This window comes from Lutra lutra, chromosome 12 (assembly GCF_902655055.1).
Source record: "Lutra lutra chromosome 12, mLutLut1.2, whole genome shotgun sequence".
NCBI lineage: Eukaryota > Metazoa > Chordata > Mammalia > Carnivora > Mustelidae > Lutra > Lutra lutra.
In genome coordinates this window covers 20,756,065-20,781,244 of record NC_062289.1, presented here as the reverse complement: position 1 = coordinate 20,781,244, position 25,180 = coordinate 20,756,065, and the positions used below count along the sequence as shown (strand labels likewise).

Sequence of the window (25,180 nt, the reverse complement as noted above, 5' to 3'; positions counted from 1 at the left end):
TGAATAACCTTAGTGACTACTTTTGAATAGCTGATTAAGCATTATTCTCAGATCTCCATCTATTCAAAATTTAAAGTTTAATGTCAAACCAGAACATCAATGATAGGAGTTAAGATCTGGGCTCCGCATTTGTCCCCAAATTCTTCATTCATGTGATGTAGCGTAGTGGCCCCGAAATTGTTGGTTTTTATCCCTGATAAAGATACAACCTGTCAGTTTTCCTTTTTAGAAATGGCTGGGTTTCTAAGATGAGAATAAGATTCAGGAAGCTGACCTGATGAGTGAGGTTTGATTTGATTAGAGTGTGTTAAATGTTTAAGTTCATCAACCTCAGGCAAATTGAGAAATTACTGAATACTAAAGTATCCTATCAACACATGTTTTAAAAAGCACAGCTATTTATAGTGCTGAATCCAGATTTCCTCAGTGCTCCTGAGTGATTAGCAGAATGTTGCTGAAATTTACTTATTCCTTTGCAATTGTTAACTTCGAAAGTGCACCTCCAATACTTTACCTCAAAGGTATGCTTGTCCATATTTAATCACAATAATAGTTATATTTTAGTGGTTGAGTTACAATGGACCAGTTTCCTACCCACACAATAACTGACCCATTTAACGTTGTTGGTCAGCAAATTTAATAACCATGTAGGAATTACAAGACTTAGAGAACATGTAAATAGCACGTTTTCTATCCTGTTATGAAAAAAGTCCTAGATTATTCTATGGTGTTTCTAGAGGTAACAACATGTTCCCCCAGATTCTGATATAAATAACTCTACTCCTCTTTAAAATAATATCTTATTCTTTCTAATATCTTATTCTTTCTAGGCTTACTAAAAAAAAAAAAAAAAAAACCACTACAAATAAAATAGAAAACAGTTCAGCTATTCAAAAGATTTAAAGAGGAATTCAATGCCCTGTATCCGCCACTCAGCTTAAGAAATGAAACATTATAAGATTCTTTAAAAATCAGTCAAGATTGGGGTGTGCTTGTTAGGTGTCTTGAGCCAGACTTCATAGGAGGGGCACTTAGGTACCCAAGAGTTTCCCCAAACCCCCCAAGAGCAGGCTTCTTCTGGAAAGATTGGGCAGGGCTGCAGCACCACCAACCTGATTCTGTTTTTCTGAGCCTCCCCAGTGCTCAGTGCGTCCCAGTCCTTCTCACACTGCCCCTTTATCAGGAGCTGCTCATACATCCTCACACATCTCAGAGCCAATAGGGCACCTGGCAGGCTCCACCTACCTCCTGTTTACCTTCCTGGGAAGTTTCACTGTCTGCCTACTCAGACCAGGCCCCACTATCCTGCCCCTAAGATGGGCTGTCCCCCGTGATATTCAGAAGAGAACATTTCCTGAGGGATTGGTTTGGATAATAGGCCAGAAATGCAAAAACAAGCACATTAAAAAAGAAGAGAAAAGAAAAAAGAAAAAAGCAAACAAAAAAACAGTAGGGACAGTGGCCTGATAGAAAAGAAAAGAAAAACAAACAAAAAAACAAGTGGGGACAGTGGCCTGGTAGACTTTGAAGAAGAATGGGATTTATTTTATGAACTGGAAGATTTTTATGACTTGGATGTATAACAGCTTTGTGTAGTGTATGAACTAGTCTGCTGAGCCTCACCCAATGTCCCTACTTGAGTGAATACTGTACAGTATAGTTCTCTTAACTGCATTTACTGCTATTAATTTGGTTGGTACCAAACCTTTCCTACTCCTTAATTGCCCCTTACTGTTAAGTATTTTAGTACTATTGTATTTTAATTATATATTTCTGACTCTATTTTGTTACTTTGAAAGAATAGACTCATTGACTTTTGTTCTTACAGAGGAATTGTGTCAATAATGATCTTCCGCTATCCCATGATACTGAAATAAGACAACATTCTTTTTTTTTTTCCATTAAGAGCTATTTCGATCAGTGGAATAAAATATAACTTACATGAATAAATAGGTTATATTAGTTGGGATAGTTTTACTTAGGATGTTCAACTTAGTGAATTTCCTGTTTTCCAAATGCTTAGTTCCGGTGGCCATTCTCAAGTCTAGGTGACCAGAAACTCACAGCGCAGTACATCAGTTTCCACCATCAGTTGATGTCAGTGATGATGCTGGCACACATGTCGCCAGCACCTGGGGACTCCTGGATGCTCACGATGTCCAAAGGGAGACTTCTGCCATGGACAGGTAATGCTTTGGTTACATATAACCACCATTTCTGTGCAAAAAAATTGAAAAAAATCAATTTATTTTCAATAGAGTGCACAGAAAGGGTAAGCAAGGAAGGATTTGTGAGGGCTTGCCTTCTAAGAGCCACTGTTCTTTGGGAATAAAAATGTACACAGGTAGAGAATAGTATAACCATCAAAGATGATAAAGCAATTTTGGGGACCCTTGTTTTATGTGGGTTAAGTAAGTGTGAAAAGAGTCAATATTCTGCAATGAAAGACCTGTTTTGCAAAAGAGTCATAGCTGGGAAACAATGTGTTGTGTTTAATGCTCCAGGGCTACTCTGTGGTGGTTGGCCTCACTGTCCTTCCCTCCCACCTCTAAATCTGACTATAGCCCTTCTTTTAGCCCTTCTGTCTTCAGTCCTCCCGCACCCTGCTTTGTCTTCTCTCCTTGGTGACTGGGTTCAGATCTGTGTTTCTGACTGCGTATTCACCTGGCTTTATGGCTATGTCTCTTACCTCCAGGGAGAAATCTGATCTTGACTGATTATTGATGGTGTTCAGCTGTTTAGTTGGGTTTTCTGGGCTCCAGCATTCACCCCACCTGGTACCACCACCCTGCTTAGAGGCTCATTAAGAAGGGTCTCAGTTTAGCTCTCTTTTTTAAAAAAATAATTTTTAAAAATCTTAATTCCAGTGTAGTTAACATATGGTGCTATATCAATTTCACATATACAATATAGTGATTCAGTAGTTCTATACATCACCCAGTGCTCACCACAAGTACACTCTTTAATCCCCATCACCTAGTTCATCCATTGCATTCCCCACCCCGTAACCATCAGTTTGTTCTCTAGAGTTAAGAATCTGTTTCTTGGTTTGTCTCTCTCTGAACTTAACACTTGGCACAATATAAGAGACCTTTTAGGTCTGAGAGCAAAGGGAGAATGAATGACCGTGATCTGGTGGAGTTACTTAATATGACTTCTTGCTTGCCAATGTATCTATCACTGAACAGAAGGAGATGTAGTTACCATCTGGTCTTTCATTGTTTAACAGATGGGGGAAATATTGTTCTGGAAGGGCCACATTTTTGCAAGGGTTCAAGTGTTAAGTTAGTGGTGGACTAGGCTGCGTGCTCAGTTGTGTTGCAAGGTTCCAGTCTGCCTGCCCCTCATCCTGCTCCTGGTTTGATTCAGACCCCAGCATAGATCATGACTATTCTGAGTGGTGAGGGCAGTCATTGATTTTCACCAATGCCTCAACCCTGTGGGACAAAGTGACATTTGGTGACTGTTGGTGCTCCTTGTTCCCTGGCTTTGTGCTTAGTGTCTGTTTCTCTTAATTGTCACCCTGGACATCCAACCTGGGGCTTCCTTCCCAAAATCGAAGCCCATGTTTTCTAGCAGTGAAACACACTCCATTCCTTTCCAAGGTGTCAGCCGTGTGCTCCTCTCCTATTTCCCTGAGCTCAGTTATAAGAGCAAACGACAGTGAGCTAATCACAGATTCTGAAATTGAGCAAGTGTCAGGAATTGTACCAAACATGTTATATACACTATTATCTTCTTTCATCCTTAACAATTATCCTTGGGTAGAGGTCTACCTTTTCTTGTGAAGAAATAGGAGCTTAGGACATTGAGGAAATTGCCAGGTATTGGCCTATTTATGAATCAGATATAAAAGTCAACCCTGAATCTTTAGAATCCAAAACTCTGATTTGGAAAAATCAGAGTTTAAAATAATTTAAAAAATAAAATTGCAACCTCTTTTTGATTCTTTCCCCGAAGACTGCTGGGGTAAATGTTATTCACTACCTTAGAGATAAACAAGCAAAAAACCAAACCTCAAGACTCAGAGGAAGGAAGAAACTTGCTTTTGATATCAGGGCTTTTGGATTTAAACTCAAATTTGACTCCAGACCTTGCATTCTTTTTGTTGTTGTGCTGTGTATCCGGGAACATTAATAAGCAATATTTGCTGCTCTGTCGTCTTCATTATCATCATCATCTCACAGATCCTTCTACAGCATTGACTACATGACCAGCTGTGGTTTTTTTTTTTATTATTATTTATTTGACAGAGAGAGAGATCACAAGTAGGCAGAGAGGCAGGCAGAGAGAGAGAGGGGGAAGCAGACTCCCCACCAAGCGGAGAGCCGGATGTGGGGCTCAATCCCAGGACCCTGGGATCATGACCTGAGCTGAAGGCAGAGGATTTAACCCACTGAGCCGCCCAGGCGCCCCTGACCAGCTGTGTTCTTACCACATGGCACGTATTACTTGATTCTGGCCTCAGAACAGCCCTGCGACAGAAGCCCTGCGGTCAGGCTGATGGCACAGGCTCAGGGGTTTGAACAGAGTGGCTTCACTCACTCAGGAGCCTGGCCCAGTGTCCACTGCCTAACTTGTTGATGGTTTGGAAGTTACAGCACTGTCTGATTTGCACAAAGCTCCATGTTCGTCCTGTAAGTCAGGTGTCTTTATTACCAGCATCCCATAGACAAAAACACACACTTAGAAAGGATAATGTAATGGAAGCGGCCAACAGGAGCTAGACTCCAACGAGGACAGTCCTGGCCCGAATTTCATGCTGCCAGATAGTAAATCGAGTTGAAATGTTAGCCAGAGTACGTGTCGGGATCAATACCGGAAGGCTCCAAAGAAGCCTATCAGTGGGACCTGTCAGGTACTGTCTGGATTAGAAAGGAGGGGATTTTATTCAATCTTTTAGTAGTCCTCTGATATAGGCAGCCTCCTACATTTGTCCTGATTTCACTTTGGGTACATGTAAATGTTTAGCAAATTTCCATCAACTCTTTTTTAAATTTCTTAGTTTGAGAGGTGTACATCTGAGAAGTTTCTTTTCCTAATGTTAGGCAAAGCATAAGACCAGTCCTTTCCTAGAATAGAGGCTTAGAGATTAAGCCCAATATTTATTACTAGAAGACTTTCCAAATAATATTGATGATTATATATTTTTATATTATTTTTTTAAAAAGATTTATTTATTTATTTGAGAGAGAGAGAGAGAAAGAGAGAGCGAACGCAAGTCGGGGAAGCAATAGGGAGAAGCAGACTCCCTACTAACTAAGGAGCCCGATGTGGGGCTCAATCCCAGGACCCTGGGATCATGACCTGAGCCAAAGGCAGATGCTTAACTGATTGTGCCACCCAGGCATCCATGCAGAATGTCTATTGACAACAAAAATGAGAACAACTTCCTTAATATTGATTTGGTATATTGTTTTAAAAAACTTTTTTTTAGCAGTGACAATATTCCATAAAAGAAACCTAATAGGACTGTATATTCAATTTCTGTTTATGTGGCTATGTGTTCAGTTGAAGGGGGAGTGATTAATGTTGTGGCAGCAGGTCCCAACAGAGGGTAGTGCTGGTAGTGTTAGAGGCTTTTGTCATATTAGGTAAAAATGAAGTCATTGTTCCTATTTGTGATTATAGAGTAAATTGTAGAGTAAATTATTATGGAACTAGATACACGTTCAGTTATCATACCAGTGGCTATTGCGGTCATTGGTTCAGCCTATAGTGGGGAAAGAGGCTGCCGTGGTTGTAGGTTCAGTAGAAATTGTGGAGCCTGCTTGTATAGGTAGAGATGCTAGTTCTGATGAAGTAGATGAACTTGACATAGTGCTAGCTATGGTTCTTTGTTCTGTGAGTGTGATATTGATGGCTATTGAAATAGTAGGGTTGACTGCAGTGGAGGAGTACACAGCAGTCCCATTGTTGGTGCAGCTGTTGTGGTTGTAGCCAGTCTGTAACAACTTCAATTTCTACTGTATGTACAATCATAACAGCTACCACCACCACCACCACCATTTCAATAGAACCTACAGAACACCAACCACACTTCAACCGTACCTATTACCAGTCTCCACTAGCACATTAGCAGAAATGACAACCCCAACAGCAAGCATCATATGTCAGCTGAACCTACAAGTAACACTATGTCAACTGAGGAGATACTTGTATGGAACCCACAACTCTACTGCTTCAGTTGAAACTACAGCTTCCAGAGGAACCACTACTTTCACCTGAAGCCATAACCATTACCAATGGAATTTACAAGTATAACAGGCATCACCACAAATGTCCTTCTTCTGTTGTATCCACTGAACAAAGTACTGTCATAACCACTATTACCAGGTTAAATGAAATTGAAACTAGCATAGCTCTATTTGAAACTACAACTACCATAATTTGTACTGGACTGAAAACTAGAACTTCCACTAAAACATCAATAAAATGGAGATCTGAGAGATATAGAAAATAAATGAGATGGATTTGGTGTTATGGCATTGATAATGGGCCAACTTGTTATTGTTGGAGTAGTTTAAGTTTTATGACTATAAGGTCCAGTGAAATATTTCTGTTGACCAAACAAACACTTGTGATAGCATTTGTAGATTCAAATTTGAGTATGAGTGACTGTGGGGATGGTTAGATGTAACATAATCAAGGTAGTAATTAAAGATTGGGTTGCTGGTAGAGAAGGCCATTGTAGTGTTTTGCCATGAGAGTTGTGGCATTAGCATTTACAGTATTAGATTCACTGGAAGCAAAGAGAGTGGTTGTGCTGGTACTTGTTGTGGGCTGTATGTTTAGTTGAAATAGAAGTAGCTGTAGAAATTGTAGGCTCAGCTGAAGGAATAGATGTAGCTTAATTTGACATGATGATAGTGGTAGAGTTAGTAGACATTGTGATAGTTGCATTTTAGGTGAAGTAGGGTAAGAATTATGTTCACTTGAAGTACTATTAGTAGAGGGTTGAATTGAAATGTTGGTAATAATGGTAACCATGTAGTAGTAGGATCAGTAGAAGTTAAAGTTGTTGTGGATTTAGCTGAAGTGGTATTTCCTAAAGTGATTGTCAGGTCAGTTGAAGTGCTATTAAAATTAAAGTGAAATTTAAATTATAATCCTTGGAGTAGAACAACAAACAGTAACATCATACAAGTTCCCTATGGTTTCCGTAAGTCGGTATCCCACCAAGGGTCACAACAATCGGACTTCTGTCACCATAGATTCAACGTGCCTATTTTTAAACTTCATGTAAATGGAACCACACAGTACATGCAATTTTGTGTCTGACTTCTTTAACTCATCAGTAGATCTGTGATTTGTGTGGGTGTCACAAGTTTTTCTAAGCCCTGATAGTCTAAATGTCTGACCATGGGATTCCAAGTAGCTGTATGACCTGAGCTGTCTGTTATGAACTGATTCACCAAGTCATGAAGTTGGGCATGTGTGGTGGTACACACCTTCAAGAAGGGATACTGCAGGAGTCCCAGCTTCAGTAAAAGTAGACAAGGCATTTGTGCCTATGACTCAGAAGATGCCATAGAGCTCTGGGCAATTGTGGAAAATTGAGATATGGCATCTAACCTCTGGAAGGCTCAATTAGAGAATCCAGTATTTTGGGACAATCCATGTCCTATTTTGCAGATAACTATTCTCTATTTGGGACAGTTGCAGAGCCTTCTCTTGAAAGCATACACTGTGTCACTGGCCCAACTTCAGTGACTTAGTGGATCAGATAAACCCATTATATCTAACAGCCAAAACATTCTAATGGGTTGATAAAGTGAGTCAGGAAGCACATAAAGAAGTCATATATGGTGCCTCCAAAATAAAACAGGCCCACCAAGCAATATGGCATTAAGTTAGTGGACATGAAAAATAAAGCAACTTGCCTTTCACTTCAGAATGTTATCTTATATGCATTTCCCCAGCCTGCAGAAGGCTCTGCCCTCAGAGCTTTCCAGGGAGGGCAGTGGTCCTGCCCTTCCTGATAGGATCTTTTTACTACACGATGGAGGGCTTTTCCTCTGGGTCCTCCTGAGGGAAGCAATCACAGGATAGGTCAGAAACTCACATGGCAAATTCAGTGCAACATATCTAGTCCCAAGCCTTTATGTTTTTAATTTTTTAAAATATTCTATCAAAGAAATTGTGTCATTTCGGCTCCATTAAATGTAACGCACCACTGTCTTGGTTTTATGCAACCAAATGAGCAACCATCAGTGCTACTCTGGGCTCCTCAAGCTAGGACATTAAATCTAGAACCTTGAATAGGTATACCTGTGTCATTACATTCAGCTCAATCCCATGTTAAGATCCTTTCTTTCTGGACCAGCACTCTCAGAATACACTCCCACACATGTTTCCTGTCCTTCTGTCAATGTTGTTTGGCTGTGTAATCCCATTTTCTAGGAAGTGGTCACGGAAAATAGCTTGAAATATAGATTATAATACCTTTCCATATTACTCATAATTGAGGACATAAAAGAACCTAATAGGTTAGCTCAACTAATTCACATATGATATCACGCTGGGCATTAAATGTATTGTTTTTTAAAATACTTTAAATTACTGGGGCAAATGCATATGCTAAAATGTTAAACGTGAAAGAATATACTGTGTGTGTGGTGTGATCACAATTCAAAAAATGTATGGCTAAAAACCCGAGGCTTTCTAATTCCTGTAGCATGAGAACAACCACCTAGTTCTGAATCTCCCTACATTTATTTTTGATGTCCATACAAAGTGGAAAAAACAGAATAAATAAAACAAAAATTTCCATAATAAACATCTATTGTATAACTCAAAAACAAAGAAGACCTATAAACTCCAACATACATGTACATAGGGTGAAAAAAAGTTAAATCAGCAGAATATTTGTTGTAGTACACATGCTAGCAAAATTAGAAGTTTGACAACAGGAAGTGTTAGCACTTGTGAAAAAATGAGAATGCTGTTATGGGAAGTGGGTATTCATACCCACTTGGAAACAATTTTGGGAAGATGTGGTGAAGTTGAAAAAATGCACACCTGATGATCCAGGAATTTCACTCTACATTATACATCTTGAAAAAAAATTTTTTAAAGATTTTATTTATTTATTTGAGAGAGAGGGAAAGAAAGAGAGAGGGTGGGAGGAAGGGGAAAGAATTTCAAGCAGACGCCATGCTGAGTGTGGAGCCTGACGTGGGGCTCCATCCCATGACCCTGAGATTTTGACCTGAGCTGAAACCAAGAGTCAGACACTTAACTGACTGAGCCACTCAGGTGTCCCTCCACATCCTTTAGAAAAAAAAAATTTTTTTTAGAAAAATTATTATAAATGTTTCTAAGAAGACATATTCTAGAATATTCATAACATCATTGTTTATAATAATGGAACCAAACTCAATTTCTATCTCTATGAGAATAGAATAATAATTGTGTTATCTTCAATCAATGAAATACTATAAAACAGTGAAAATGAATGGGATAGAGTATCAGTGTCACATTTTATAAATGTACTCTGGGCCAAAAAAACCCATATTGTCAAAAAACACACTATAGGTTTCATATACATTTTAAAACATGCAAAAAATTACATATTTTTTGGAATATGTTAAAACATAGAAAAATATAAAGGAAATATAAACATAAATTGAGAAGAGTAGTTACCTCTGGTAGGAAGAAAGGGAACATGGGGATAAAGACAGAGATGGCCCTAATGAAATATAAAACATTTTTATTTCTGTGATATCATGGAAAGATATTTGCTCTAGCGCTTCCTCAGTCCCATAGAGCTCCCCATCTTCATCACCCACTCAACACCATGTAAGGCTGATGACATGAGCAAAGCCCCACCTTGGAACCGTGGGCCTGCTGGTTCTGCCCTGTCCACCGTACTCTGAGTAGGACTATGATGTTCCATCGCTCAGCTCTTGGATCTTATTCTAATTCCAGGTGTAGGGTTGACCCCAAACTTCCATATGTTGTGCCCGAGTATTTGCGTCTGAGAGATCACCAAGGAGCCAAGCACCGATGCAATCAGACGAGGGTTTATTCGACAAGCTTAAGCTTGGGCCCAAGTATACCCATCACAGCAGTAGGGACTTGGACCCCGAGCTTAGTTAAGGCAGGGGTATTTATGGGTTCCTGTTACTAAAGCAGGGTGGGGATTCCTGGAACCAAAGCAGGGTGGGGGTTTCTGGAACTAAAGTAGGGTGGGGCTTCCTGGAATCAAAGCAGGGTGGGGCTTACTAAAGCAGGGCGGGGGAAAGTTCAGCCCTTGGGCACAGGGGTCTGAGATGGCTGCCCGAGCTAAGATGGCTGTACTTATGCTAAGGCTAAACCTGAGGTGGGATGGCCTTGATTTTCTCGGCCTCCACATTTCCCCCTGAACAATTTTGACCCTTAAATCTTTAAGGTTGTTGAAGGTGGAAGGTCTCATCTTCTGTAACTTCTTCCTGCTAAGTAGGGGCGTAGAGTTGTCCCTATCTACTCGGATCAACATTGATCAGTTGGGGAATGCATAGGGGAGTTATGAAAGACAGAGGCAGCTGAGTCCAGGGGTTTAAATCAATCATTAAAGGAGAGAGGGACTGTTTAAAGTGCTAACCTGAGTAGGTCAGAACCCAAGAAATATTTTGTGATAATCTGGAACATCAAGATGGCTACACTTATGTCAGGGCTAGACTCGAGATGGGTACAGCCTTGTTTTCTTGGTCTCCACACATAGTCTCCATTTCTGACAACCAAGGTATGATTCCTGACCTTACAAGTCCCAATTTCTCTCTTTGCCTCACCAGGTAGACCTGGGATTTTCTTAAATTATGATTCTGAGTTCCCACTCTAATAACTGGTCTATTTCTTGCAATTGTTAATGAGGCCTGGAGCCCGAGGCTGTTCTTTCATGTGCATTCCTGCAGTCTGCAGACCTTTTAGCAAACCTCAACTCCTAGATCCAAGGCCCTGCTGGACATGTCTGCACAGCTGCTAGCAGCCCCCCACTTTGAATCTCTTAGATGCCTGAGTCCTGCCATTTGTCTGATGTTTGTCTAGAACCTGCAGGGTCATGGACATTGAGCTGTGTCTCCACCCTGGGAATTACCAAGTGTTACTTGGAACCTGATTTCCAGCACACTCTATCCTTCTGGGCAGGTCTAATTCCAGATGATAGCACCACCCTGGCCTTGCTTACAGTAAACATCCATACTTCCCTAATTATCTTGACATATGTCACCAGAGTCTCTAAAGGTTCAACAGTTGTATGATCTTCCCAATAAATTTAGCCTCAAATTTTCTTTCACCTTTTCTCTGCAACCTTCTTTTGGCACAGTATGGTATATATTAGGCAATCAACAATGGCTATAGATAACAGGAGAATGGGAAGTCTGAGATTCTGAGGTCCACACACTCTAATTTTTTTTTTTTAAAGATTTTATTTATTTGACAGAGAGAGCTCACAAGTAGACGGAGAGGCAGGCAGAGAGAGAGAGAGGGAAGCAGGCTCCCTGCTGAACAGAGAGCCCGATGCGGTACTTGATCCCAGGACCCTGAGATCATGACTTGAGCCGAAGGCAGCGGCTTAACCCACTGAGCCACCCAGGCGCCCTTAATTTTTTTTTTTTTTAAGAGAGAATGCTTGTGAGCAGGGTGGGATGGGGGGAGAGGGTGGTGCAGAAGGAGAGGGAGAGAGAATCTTAAGTAGGCTCCACACTCAGCATGAAGCCCCATGTAGGGGCTTGATCTCATGACCCTAAGATCATGACCCTGAGATCATGACCTGAGCCGAAATCAAGAGTCTGTTGCTTAACCAACGGAGCCATCCAGGCTCCCCTATACCCTCTAATCTTAACTTGGATTTATAAAAGTTCACTTAAAGCATATGTGTCTCATCAGGAAAGTGAGAATAATAATACTTAATTCTTGTAGGTGTTATAAGGATTGTCTATGAGCAGTGTGGTATACCTATTGGAATAGGCATAAATATCCCTGTAACGTTAATAATATTATGTTAATAAAATCTTATGTCAGGGGCTGTCCAAGTTACCGTTGTTTGCTGCAGTCCAGCAAAAGTTGAAACTTTTAAATTCTTTTATTCATTCTTTTCTTCTTCTTCTCTCCATTTAAAAAAAGCCAGTTATAAGAGTCAGTTTACCAACTGAAGACTTTATAAATTAGTATTTCAGAGCAATAAGAATAAGGAAGGATATATTTGTTATCTTTAAAAAATTATAAAATTTCTACAAGCCACATATATTGTCCCTCATAAGAAGCGCTTAGATGAGATGTGTTTTATAATTCAGATTTTTAAAAGTCTTACAAAGGCAATATGAAACATTATACAATACCCCCATCAGGACTGTGATAGAAAACCTGCAATAGATATTGATATTTTTGTAATTAAACTTGTGACTTATCATGCTAAATTTATTAAAGGCTAAAAGTAGCCTTGTTAGTTTTTTTTTTTAAGATTATTTATTTATTTATTTATTTGAGAGAGAGACAGTGAGGGAGAGCATAAGCGAGGAGAAGGTGAGAGGGAGAAGCAGACTCCCCATGGAGCTGGGAGCCCGATGCGGGACTCGATCCTAGGACTCCAGGATCATGACCTGAGCCGAAGGCAGTCGTCCAACCAACTGAGCCACCCAGGCGTCCCAATAGCCTTGTTAGTTTTTTTTTTTTTTTTAAGATTTTATTTATTTATTTGACAGAGAAATCACAAGTAAGCAGAGAGGCAGGCAGAGAGAGAGGAGGAAGCAGGCTCCCTGCTGAGCAGAAAGCCCGATGTGGGGCTTGAACCCAGGACCTGGGATCATGACCTGAGCCGAAGGCAGCGGCTTAACCCACTGAGCCACCCAGGCGCCCGCCTTGTTAGTTTTGATTAACTTTTGCTGCCAAACAAATTTATGCCAAATATTCAAAATAATGTTTTCAAAGTATTTTCAATTTTGGAATTGTGAATTAAGGATTGCAGACCCATATTTTGAAGAAAGAATGGTTTAATTTTGGGTGTCTCCAGACATAGCAGGACCAGAGCTTAAGGCCATTGAAGGAACAAGGAAAATTTTGGCTTGGGAAAAAAAGAGAACTTCCAGGGGTGCCTGGGTGGCTCAGTGGCCCTCATCAGGCTCTCTGCTCAGCAGGGAGCCTGCTTCCCCCCTCTCTCTCTGCCTGCCTCTCTCTGCCTAGTTGTGATCTGTTTCTCTCTGTCAAATAAATACATAAAATCTTCAAAAAAAAAAAAAAGAGAACTTCTGAACCGCGAAGGTCATCATAAAATGGAATACCAGACCTTGCAAAAGCCATAAATTCCCAGTCCCTATGGTCAAACAGAGATGCGTTATGCAGTTTCTGTTTATTCTGTAGAAGCCGATGTATTTACCGTGATGGAAACAACTTCCCATCCTACAAAACACACATATCTTGAAATAAATAAAAAAGAACATTCTTTGTTTAAACAAAGCTATTACAATTTAAATAAAATTGAAAGTTTAAAGCCAAGCATTCAATAAACGAAGGGTAGGGGGTCAATAAGGGTCTTCTCTGTCTGAATCAATACTGTCTGGATCCCCAGGTTTGAGACATGTGTTAGGTGCTCAATAAACAGTTGGGAATAAGTTAATGAAAGACCATGTTTGCTAGTATAAACATATTTAAAATTCGTAAGTACATTTCAAATCTGTAATTAAGAAATTCAGTGGCATGCATTAAAGCATGGTTTTCTCCTGAAGTTTCTATTTTTAAGTAAGGCTAATTATTCTAACTCCATTGTTTTACTGAAATACTTTTTAACTACTTTTGATTCAGGGAAGGAACACTTGCTATGGAGATTGAGTCAGCTTTGATAACTGAATAAAGGACACCCTGATAGTGTTATGATCACCATATATAAAACACATTTGCTTAAATTTTCAGTGTTCATTTTTAACTTTAAATGATTGCTTCTGATTGCTTTGATAATAAATATGATAGGGCACTTTGGAAATATATTTTTGTCCCTTTTTTTCACAATGATCTTTCATTCTTTTGAATTATTTGGGTTATAAATCTGTATTTTACTTAGGCTTGAAATTCTGCCTGATTGCTTATTTTTAATGCCAATAACAGAATGAAAAACAAAATGTAATAATCCCTTTCCCTAAAATATCCAACATATTGGATCTCATATTATAAACTGGCCAAAGAAGTAATAAAGCATAGTGACATTTCAGGCAAGAAAGATTTGTTTGAGTAACATGATTTAAAAAAAAAAAGTTTTGACTTAGACTCTCAGATAACAATGCAATTCACCTATTAGATGAATGAGGAATAGAACTTCCCCCTAAAGATTGGTCAGCTATCAGGGCGCCTGGGTGGCTCAGTGGGTTAAGCCTCTGCTTTCGACTCAGGTCATGATCTCAGGGTCCTGGGATTGAGCCCTGCATCAGGCTCTCTGCTCAGCAGGGAGCCTGCTTCCCTCCCTCTCTCTGCCTGCCTCTCTGCCTACCTGTGATCTTTCTCTCTGTCAAATAAATAAATAAAATCTTTAGGAAAAAAAAAAAAAGATTGGTCAGCTATCAAACAATTCCCTCAACTACTGTCAGTCAGTGAGAATTTCAGGTTTCTTTTTGGCTATAAATCCTGTGAATGAAGACTTTTTATAGGAGATTTTGACAGAGTGAGAGATACCCATGCTTTCTGTTCTTTATAACAATCCAGATGTGTTTTGTTTTCTTCTGTTGACCTTTGGATGAAGGCATTCATGAGAATTGTTAATAATCCATGCTGAAGAATTGTTTTCCACAAAATAAACAAAACTCTAATATTTACATGGTAAATTTAGCTTTGGGACAATGTGTTGTTTAATTTTGTGGCTATTTTAAATAAATTTAATATTTTCTATGTTTTTCTTCCAAGCTTTGGAACTGAGCCTTGCTGCTACTCGTAGATGGATTAAAGACTGTGAGCATGAGATCAAGGGATAGAGTAAACTTTCACTCTCTGTGCCATTGCTATAATGTGCAGATGCTGTCCAAAATAATGGAGTTCTTCCTACATCCCAGCTATGTTGCACTAGTACCAAATTAAAGTAAGTGTCTCCTAAGAATATAAGTATAGTGATATTTTGAAGCAAATACAGTCAAGTTTATACCCCTTGTTTGGTAATTTTATCATTCTGATTTTCAAAGAAATCAGTTCACTAGAAGGTCATGTTTAATATTATTAACATCTTTGACCCATGTATATCCTTTGTAGTCCATGGCCATACATAGGCATCCTTGGTTTTGTTTCAACAGGAGTAAGAGTAGTCATTATGTTTTTACTCCTCCTTAGAACAAATCCCTTCCCAGCTTTTCAATTCTTTGGTTGCTTTTCTATGATCTCTATGTCTTAAGGTTTGATGCTACGTCATTTCAGATCCTGTAAAGCTACTTAAGCTGAAGGTGTTGAATACGTTTATAAAATAAATTTCAAAGGATCAAAGAATCCAGAATCTAAAAGTGTCAGATACAGAATGCACAGTGGTGTGGTCTGTTTTGTTTGCTACTCAACTTTTTGTACTAGGAAAAGTCCCTGGCACACTTTAGAAACTCAGTATCCTCAACTGTTGAGTGAATAAATCAATAAAAGTTCATCCTTTTTCAGTTTGAGACAAACTAGATTTCCTGACAAAATGACAACAAAAACTCTTCCTCAAGATTTTCAACATTCTATCATTCCTTTGGCATCATTGCCTAGGCTAGGAAGATTATAATCATTTTTAAATGCATGTTAATTCCTGAGTAACTGCCCAAGTAGACTTCCAGACACCAGCCTTGAGACTGAAAAGGTGAAGCCATCCTAAGGTCATGGGTGACTAAGAGATGGTGCCCACAAATGCAAGAAAGCATTCATGCTTGGGTAAAGAGAAAACAATGGGAAACTTCCAACTCACAATTTTTTTTTCTTTGGTTGGTCCTAAAATAGAAGACATGTGTTTGAAAGATGGGGCCAAAGGGAAGAAAAAAATTTGAATATGTAAGATTTTCAAAGTTCCTTTCTCTCATGAGTGTCTTTGAGGGAGTAATCACAGTAGCGCTCAGAGGCTGTATTGGTTTTCTGTGATTAACACTTCATTTCCTTCTAGAAAATAGATTCCACTTTAATGCATAACTACTTATTACTTAGTTTAATCCTCACCTGCATTGATGCATCAGAGTTGATTTTCCACTAGTCATTTAAATTATTTCTCAGGTCGCAGATATAAAGGGCTGCACAGGAATTGAGAAATATCCTTGGAGTTAAGCCTGTGGTGGAAGCACAAGAATGGACAGGAAGCACGGAAAATATGTGGTAAATGTTGAACGCTCTGAAAACCAGTCTGTGAGTATTGCTGCCCTATTTTATTTCTTTGCCTATATTGCCATCTGATTTTCAGCCTTTAAAATCAATGAATCTCTTTACTACTACATGGTCAATGTCATAATTTTGCATTATTCTCTAAAATGAAGGGTAGCCATGTATTAAATTCTTCTGTTTCAACTTTTCATGTTATATTCTTCTGTATTTTACTTTAGAAATTGTTTTGTATATTTGCTAATTTAAAGCATTGGCAATGTTTCCATTACCACGTGATACACAAATAAATCCATCTAACTTTCTGTATTCACCATCGTGGAAACATGAAGCTCCAATGATATCTTTGGTTTGGTTTTGAAGTAATATTTTTACAGTTTGAATCTTCACTTTTATATACGAAAGCCGTTAGAACTTAGATATCTAAATATGCTGAAAATCCAGATATTAATCTTGGATCTTGTCATTAGGCCTAAGAAAGAAATCCTCTAAAAATCCCCACTTTGTATAAAAATGTGGTCATTTTATCTGTCTTCCAATGTTTTACATCAAGAATCAAGCCTTCACTGTATAGCTGTAAGTGCTTTTCATATCTGAACAAGTAACCTTTGATATGAGAATGAAGGATGGAAGTGTGCTACAAATTAAAATAGTAAGTTAAAATTCACTGCCTGAAGAATGAATGAAATATTTTTGCTTTGCAATTTGGAGCTATGGCAATTAGCCTGTATTAATTGCCTACAAGATAAGCCAAAGAAGAAAGTCTTGGCTCTGTAAGTGTTAGGTGAACAAAAGACTCCCCTGGAGAATTTCTGGTGTACCAAAAGAAAAGGGGCTTGTCCCTTGAGTCATCATACAGAGGACTCTCCTGAAGCTGTTCTCCTTGTCATTCGGAGTTTGACACTCTATGATTGGATCTTCAGGATGCCTGAGTACTCAGATGGGAAAAAAGAATCCCTTTCACCAGGTACTCATCATCTGCATAGCTTCTCTAGATAAAAACAGACTTGAAGATGTTTACAAATATTATTTTGAGTTGTTTTTATAGCATATATCTAGATAGGTGGCTATTTCACTTTATTATGGATTTTTAAGTACAGTTATAAAAGTATTTTTCTCTTAAGACCAAATTCAGTAATGAAGTTTAAGAATTATTTGAAGACTATAAGCAAAAACAAAATAAATTTTGGTGTTTGGTTTTTCTGTTGGGATATATGAGATCTGAAGTCAGTCCTTATGAAGACAGGAGGAAAACCCAAAGAACTCTTTTTGGTAACTATAGCTCATTCACTTCAGTTGCCTGTGGTCATTTAGCTAAGGCTGATTATCTGATTAAACATTTGCAGCTCTTTAACTGTTCCAATTTTGTGTAGAGACTCCACCTCTACTAAGAGCCAGAGCAACATAACACAGTAAAAATTATTATTTGGGTTGCAATATTACTGCAAAGCTGAGCCTAGATCATAGGTTCTCCACCCTAAGTATAAACACAACCCATCATTTCTCTTCTTTGAAAGGACTGATTCCATCAGGGCCAGAAAGTTCTGGAAAACTGGCCTGGAGTGAATTTTACTTTGTTTACAAAGTTCATTAAAATATTTAAGTTCGTGGGGCGCCTGGGTGGCTCAGTGGGTTAAGCCGCTGCCTTTGGCTCAGGTCATGATCTCAGAGTCCTGGGATCGAGCCCCGCATCGGGCTCTCTGCTCAGCGGAGAACCTGCTTCCTCCTCTCTCTCTGCCTGCCTCTCTGCCTATGATCTCTCTGTCAAATAAATAAATAAAATCTTAAAAAAAAATATTTAAGTTCGTGCTCACTTTGGCAGCACATATACTAAAATTGGAACAATACAGAGAAGATTAGCATGGTCCCTGTGCAAGACGACATGCAAATTTGTGAAGCATTCCATATTAAAAAAAAAAAAATATATATATATATATATATATTTCAGTTCAAAAGCCACAGGCAAACTGGATAATAACTAAGGCATTGGTACTTAGCAAAATAAGCAAGGTTGTTATTAAAGGTAAGTCCAACATTGCTCAAATTTATCTATTGAATAACATGGAGTTTGTTCAGTTTTATTCAATAAAACATATGGTTGTTTTCTTTATTTCTTTGATATAACAGAAAAATATAACTTTGCAAACTCTTTACTGCCAGAGTGTTCCATCTTATCTACATTGAATAGCAATCATATTTATTTTTTGTGTTGTTCATGGTTGTTCTCAATGGACCAGTAAGCACATACAATACAATTCTAATCTGACAGTTTTATGGAACTCCTGAGTTGATGGACCAGCAATTTTTATAGCTATTTAGTAATGGGCTATAAATCAACATGACCCAAGACAACTATTTGTAGCAACAGTAGGAATAAAAATGCTGCTGCTACAACTACCGCTACTACCACTGACAGCCAACACTTACAGAGTACATATAGACGTTGCTCTAACCCTCTTCCAGTATTTACTCACTAACCCTCATAGCAAATCTACAATGGGTAGTTTTAGGTTTTGCCTTTGGAAGATGAACAAGGAGTGGCAGAGATGCCCTTGACTCACAACAGAAAGAAACATGATTCTATGAGACGAAGATCCCCCTACAGTCCTATGTAGTTTTTGAGGTGTAACAAAACTCTTGGCCCAGTTCCATAATTCCTGAGCTTAATCCTCTCCCATTGTTGTTTCACCTTGTTCTTTCCCTTTCTAAGACACCTCTTCCCCCAAATCTTTCCTACTGAGCTCAACCCATTTTTAATCCTTATTGCCCCCTTTCTCAACAATATTTTGCAATTGTTATGCCTCCCTGTTATATTAGCATATAAACTTCCTAAGAGTAGAGACATTTTGTTGTTGAGAACTTCATTTACATGACTATATGTCCAAGAGGAAGTCAGCATAAATGTATCACAAACTGACAAATAATTTGTCTTCTGTCTCTTTGTCATGGGCATGCAGGTTCCATTGCACAGATGGAAGGAGTCTTTTTGTTTGAGATTTTTTCATTAGTATAGTGTAGATTAGTTGACACTATATTAATATCTTGCCATAGTTTGGTATAATAACATACTATATACAATAGAGTGGAGTGGAAAGTACACTGGCCTTAAGACTGGAAGGTTTGAGCTCCAATGCTTGCTATTATGTCATTATGGGATGATGGTGATGATGATAGTGATGATAATAATAATAATAACCTCACCTCTTTTGGCGCTAATATTTTCATTTTCCAAATGACCTAAACAGGTTGTACCTGATAAACTGCAAGAATTTGGCTCTAACATTCTATTCCTTATAGGAATAGAGATTTCCTAATATATGCTTCACCTACAGCAGCTTGCAACATGAGGGCATTTAATAATGCAAATAATATTGTAGAGAAGACGGGATGACATACATTCCTGATCTGGAACATTGGTAACGTTTTTATAATGCAACATGTAATAATCTGTCTAGATTTTTTTGGTCTTCAGAATATAAGAAGAAAACATTCCTTTTAAAAGTTTTGTTATGCTTTATCCCTTTTAAAGGTGATACTCTTGATTATGTTTGATAGAAGAATTTACTTTAGAATGCAACACCATGGCTTCCTATTCACTTGTGCTTTATTTCTCTAGCCAATCACATGTTCAGATGACCAAGAGGCTCACAGCTCTGCATGCTGGCATCGACCTTCAAATGACACAACCGGTCATGTCTCTTCCAACTTAACTGGACTGTATGTGAGCCCAGGAGTCCTTGTACACTCACGATGCCCACACATAGAATTATCCAATACACAGGTAATGTTTGATATAGCAGCTTCTACCCAGGTTGGAATGTGTTCTATACAGGGACGTATTTGTTCTATTCTTTCTCAGGAAATATATTTGATCATTTAATTCACCCGCATTCATGTTAAGCATCTGCTGTATTCTCAATATCATTATAAGTCACTGTGAGGCAATTTGTAAGAATAATAATATCCGATAATTCCTGTTTTCTAAGAGCTGAGCCTAGATCTAGTTGGGGACTCAGATATTCTAGTTGGGGACTCAGATATTTGCACAGATAGAAAATATATGACAAAAGGGAATAAATGTGAAGTATAAACGTAGGTGGGGAGAGGCAGAGGAGCATATATGCTGGCAATGTAGGGTTTATACACAAACTAGTGTGTGATGGGAGACTGTATCATATTCAGAGTTTCAAGGGTCGTACTCAGTTGGTGATTTCCTTATTTTCTTCTACTATTCTAGCCTCCAGATCTGTATGTTGCACATTCTATAAGTTTCTATAAGTTTCTGACCTCTGATGCACTTGACCTTAACATAGAAACCTGACTCTGTTCTCCAGATACCTTACACTAGCTTTGGAGACTAGATCCAGCTCTCTTTGGTTCCTGACCTTGTCCATTGGCTGAATTAACTTTACCTCAGGGCTTCAATCCTATTATAGAAATTTGACCTCGACTATAAATTACTTATTCTACTTGAAAGTTTGTTTGGGTTTCCCTGAGTCTCGAATTCCTACCCTCTGTTGCTTAATCTTGCCGTAGAGAGTCTGAACCTTGTTTCTTGATTCTGGATAAAAATATAAACTGTTCATACTGTTGCTGAGACAATGTACAAGAATGGATGAGCTCAGTAAGATGGAGTTAGAACATGTTCCTTCTTATTGGCAGAGGCAAACTAATTTATGTAATCATAGTATTGAGAAGTCTTAAATAACATCTAGTCTGCTACTTTTTAACCCCAGCTACATTTTAGAGTTTTTTAAGAACTACCAGTGCCTGAGCTCCACTCATTTGGCTAATGTCTATGGCTGCTTTAAGACTCCATTGGCAGGTTGCAGTAATTGCGACCAAAATTGTATGGCTCACAAAGATGAAACTATGCACTATCTGGCCCTTTTGCTGACCCTAAACCTAGAGTAAAAGAGACAAGGACCTGGGAATGTGAACATTAAAAGCTGAGCATGGATATTGAGCCTATAAAAGAAACTGGGAAGATTCTGGTTGGGGCGGGGAGGTTAGGAGGAAACTAATAAGAAAGGAATATCATAGAAGCCAAAGGAGGAGACTATTCAAGACAGGAAGGATGGTCTTCAGAGGCAAATGTTACTGAGGGCTTGCGTATGGTGGAGGCTAAAATATGTCAGTTAGATCTGAGTGAATGAATGTCATCGGTGACTTTAGTAAGAGGTATTTCAGTGGCATGGCAGAGGCAGAAGCCAGACAGGATTGGGTTGAAAGGTATGCAATGGAGATGTTGCATTTAGATGAGTCTCAAGAAATTTCATTTTCCAGTGAAAGAGAAATGGAAGAAGCTAGAGAGGAATTTGGAATCAAAAGAAATTTTTTGTTTGAGATGGAAGAGATTTGACTGTATATAAATGTTAAAAGGAAGAAGCCATTTAATAGGAAAGTGGTGAAGTATTTAGTCCCAGAGGAAGAATGAAAAAAAAATGTTGCTAAGAGTGGAGATGGAGGGCTGAGGGTGGGGGGAGGATGGGGAGGGGTGGGATCCAAGGACGGATTGGTAGATCTGCTTTAGGCAGGAGGATGGGACAGCTCCTCTGTGTCAATCAGGGAAGGAAGAGAGGTGGGGCCCAGGCATACTTAGATTTGCAGATTTGGTACCTAGTGGGGCTTTCAGATACTTGCCATTTGATGGTTTCAAATTTCCCAATGAAGTAGAAAAGAGGTGAAGTCATTTAATGGGAATGAGGGGGTCAATTTGTGTGCAAGGGTTGGTGGGTGGAGGTTACAAGTTTGAAGAGAGAGAAGATTGAGAAAGATTTACGGTATGAGAGAGTATCTTAGATAAATGTAATAGGATGATGGAGCCAGTACAGAAAATCTATTCAAGAATGGTAATCATACATTTATATTGACTCTGATTTGCCCAGGTACTTGACTTTCCCTGACAGTGTGGCTGCTCAAGGCAAATCCAGAGAAAACAATCATTTATTTGCCAACTGGAGGAATGATGAGAGAAGTGCAAGAGATTTTTGGGAATTAGTGTTATTGAAATAATGGACCATGGAACAAAAGGTGGATAAGGAGGTATGTGAGTGAAACAAGATCTGCTGGGCCAATATTTTTGAATTATTATTAAAGATTGTATTTATTTATTTTAGAGCGAGAAAGAGAGACAATGAATGTGAGCAGAGGGAGGGGCAGAGAGAGAGGGAGAGAGAGGAAGAAAATCCTCAAGCGGACTCCTTGGTGAGTGTGCAGCCCAATGTGGGGCTCAATCCCAGGACTTTTGAGATCATGACCTGAGCTAAACCAAGAGTCAGACGTTTAACCAGCTGAGCCACTCATGTGCCCTGACCAATGATTTTAATAAGATGAAAGAAAGGTTGCTATAGGAGTAACTGAATAAATAAGTTGGAAGGAGAAGAGATGATGGTGAGAGCATAGGATTCTTGAGAGATTGAGTTTGGAAGTGGAACAGTTTGGGGTAATGACAATATCCAGTGAAGGACTGGGTGTATGACAGAGAATTCACCATTGGAGTGCTGTTCTGCTTATGCAAAAAGACAACGCTCTCTCCTTGCATCACTGGAAACTGGAATAAAAGAAGATGAGATATTGGTAGATTTTGATTTCTTCTAATGTTAGAGAAAGGGTGCAATTACTTTCATCTGGATAAAAACTTGGACTTTAAGCTTAAATTTCTTCAGCGATAGAGAGGGATTCTAATCATGTTAATGCACTAAGGTATAAAGAACATAAAAAAAATGAAAAATCAGAAGCATTTTTGTTTTTCATTACTGATATTGCCATTTACACTCTTCTTAGATAAAAGGAAATTGCTGTAATAACTGGTCTCTGTGGGAAGTCTTTTTGGCTTGTCTCTTAGCCTCTGTGATAACAACAGCAATTGGAGTACTCATAATATGCCTGGTGAACAATAGAGGAAGTGACAATTCTCCCATTACTAGCCAGCTACCCTCCAACAATGACATTCCCTGAATGACATCTACTACTACCAAACCTGCAGTGACCAGCACTTCAACTGAACCTACAACTATAACCACTTCCACAGAATCTACAACCACTGCGATGTCCACTGAACCTACAACCTCCACAGCCCCCATCACTGCTACAACAGGACCTACAACCTTGACAGCCCTCACAGTCACTACAGAAGAATCTACAACCTTGGCAGGTGCCACCATCACTACAACAGGATCTATAGCCTCAACAGGTGTCACCAACACTGCAACATGACTGACAACCATCACCACCACTACAACCTGACTTACAAACACAACCTCAATCACCCCTTAAAGGAAACCCACAGGTACAACAGCTACCACTATCACTTCAACTGAACATACAACCACAAAAGCTACAACCACCACTTCAAGTGAAACCCCAGCTAATGCCACTTTAACAGAATCTACAACTGTTGCAACTTCAGTAATAACAAATGCCATTATAGCTTAATCTTAGTGGACAACCAAAACAGTTACTACATCTACCATCTCTTTGAATGAACCCACACCTTGACTTACTTCAGCTGAATCTACAACTACCACCCTTCTACTTCCCCTACAACTACTGTAACTGCCACTTAGTTTAGACTAACAGTGTTCATTGCTCTCCTTCAACCATCTGTAATCTTCACTATTCACCTAAAGTACAAATGCCACCATTCTCACTTTTCTAGAGTTACCATCATTTGTCAAAATGTTCTCTTCTGTGACAAGTTATGCTTTAGTTATGATCACTACAACAGCCTACAACCATCCTCCTCACTGGCTCTTCTCCAAAACTGCCTCTTCTCCAATATCTGCTGAATCTGTACCTACCGCCATCACTCCATTATACTTGTGGCAGCTACCATGGTGCCTGTTGAATAACAATAACTTAGTGTGCAATGGAATAATTATCTGAACTTTCACTAAACCAATACTTTAGGAGTTCCAAAAGTCTTAATACTGATTTTATTTTTAAAGAGCTGAACACTTATGCCATACAGATCTGCTTTTGTTTCTCTATTTCAAAATAATATAATTTCTATGGACAAGGTAACCCAATTTATTGAGAAAATCTTTTAAGAAATTTTATATAAAACTTCAGAGTAAAATTAGTCATTTAGATTTTAATATGTATTGGTTTCTATTTAGAACATAGCATTTTTCTATACACAAATTACATGCACAACGATGAACAAATTTTATATGTGGAGATTTAGACAAACATGTAGAGAAAATGTTAGAATTTAGAAATTTTTGTTATGGTGAAGTTTGTTTCTGCAGTTTCTCTTTAGATTATAATTACCCTGTAAGCAACCATATTTAGTTTGCATTAATCTTAGTGAAAGTGCATTTGAATCTCTATTAAAAATTTTTTTTTTGCAAAAATCTTTTGCAAAAATTATTTAATGCAAAAAATTTTTTGCATTAATATTAGTGAAAGTACATTTGAATCTCTATTAAAATTTTTTTGCAAAAATTTATTTGTAATCAAATACATATCTTAAGTCCCAACTATGTACTAAAGTTTGGAAGATACAGAAGAAAGTAACAATGCAAATAAGTAGTAAATTCATTAATTTACACCCTGTTACTATTGAATTCCTAATAATTTTAGCAGGTTTAAATTATAATTGCTGATACCCCAATTATAATTGCTGATCTTAATCAGGGTCTTTAGATTGCAACTAGTAATCTATTACTTAAAAAACTTAACAGGTGTTTGTGACGTCGGGGCAGGTTTGAGAATCACCGGTTCAAAGATCATAGTATAGGAATCACATTAGTTAGTGTGATATATATTTTAATTTAAAAAATTAAATATCAGTATCATGTTCAAGGCATGCAAAAAAAACCTAGTTATGTGCAAAAAAACCCCTTACTTAGTCAACTATATATATGATCAAGAGGGGAATGTTTTATTT

The 25,180-nt window shown here is 38.5% G+C and overlaps 1 non-coding gene and 1 pseudogene across 1 annotated transcript; both read left to right on the top strand.

Annotated features, from left to right (window-relative positions):
• The first annotated feature begins 2,129 nt into the window (after window positions 1-2,129).
• On the top strand, window positions 2,130-23,924 carry LOC125082474 (dynactin-associated protein-like; annotated as a pseudogene).
• Window positions 18,094-18,199, top strand: LOC125082735 (U6 spliceosomal RNA). Its single transcript, XR_007122062.1, has one exon. It is a non-coding gene; the product is annotated as a U6 spliceosomal RNA (small nuclear RNA).
• Window positions 23,925-25,180: the final 1,256 nt, after the last annotated feature.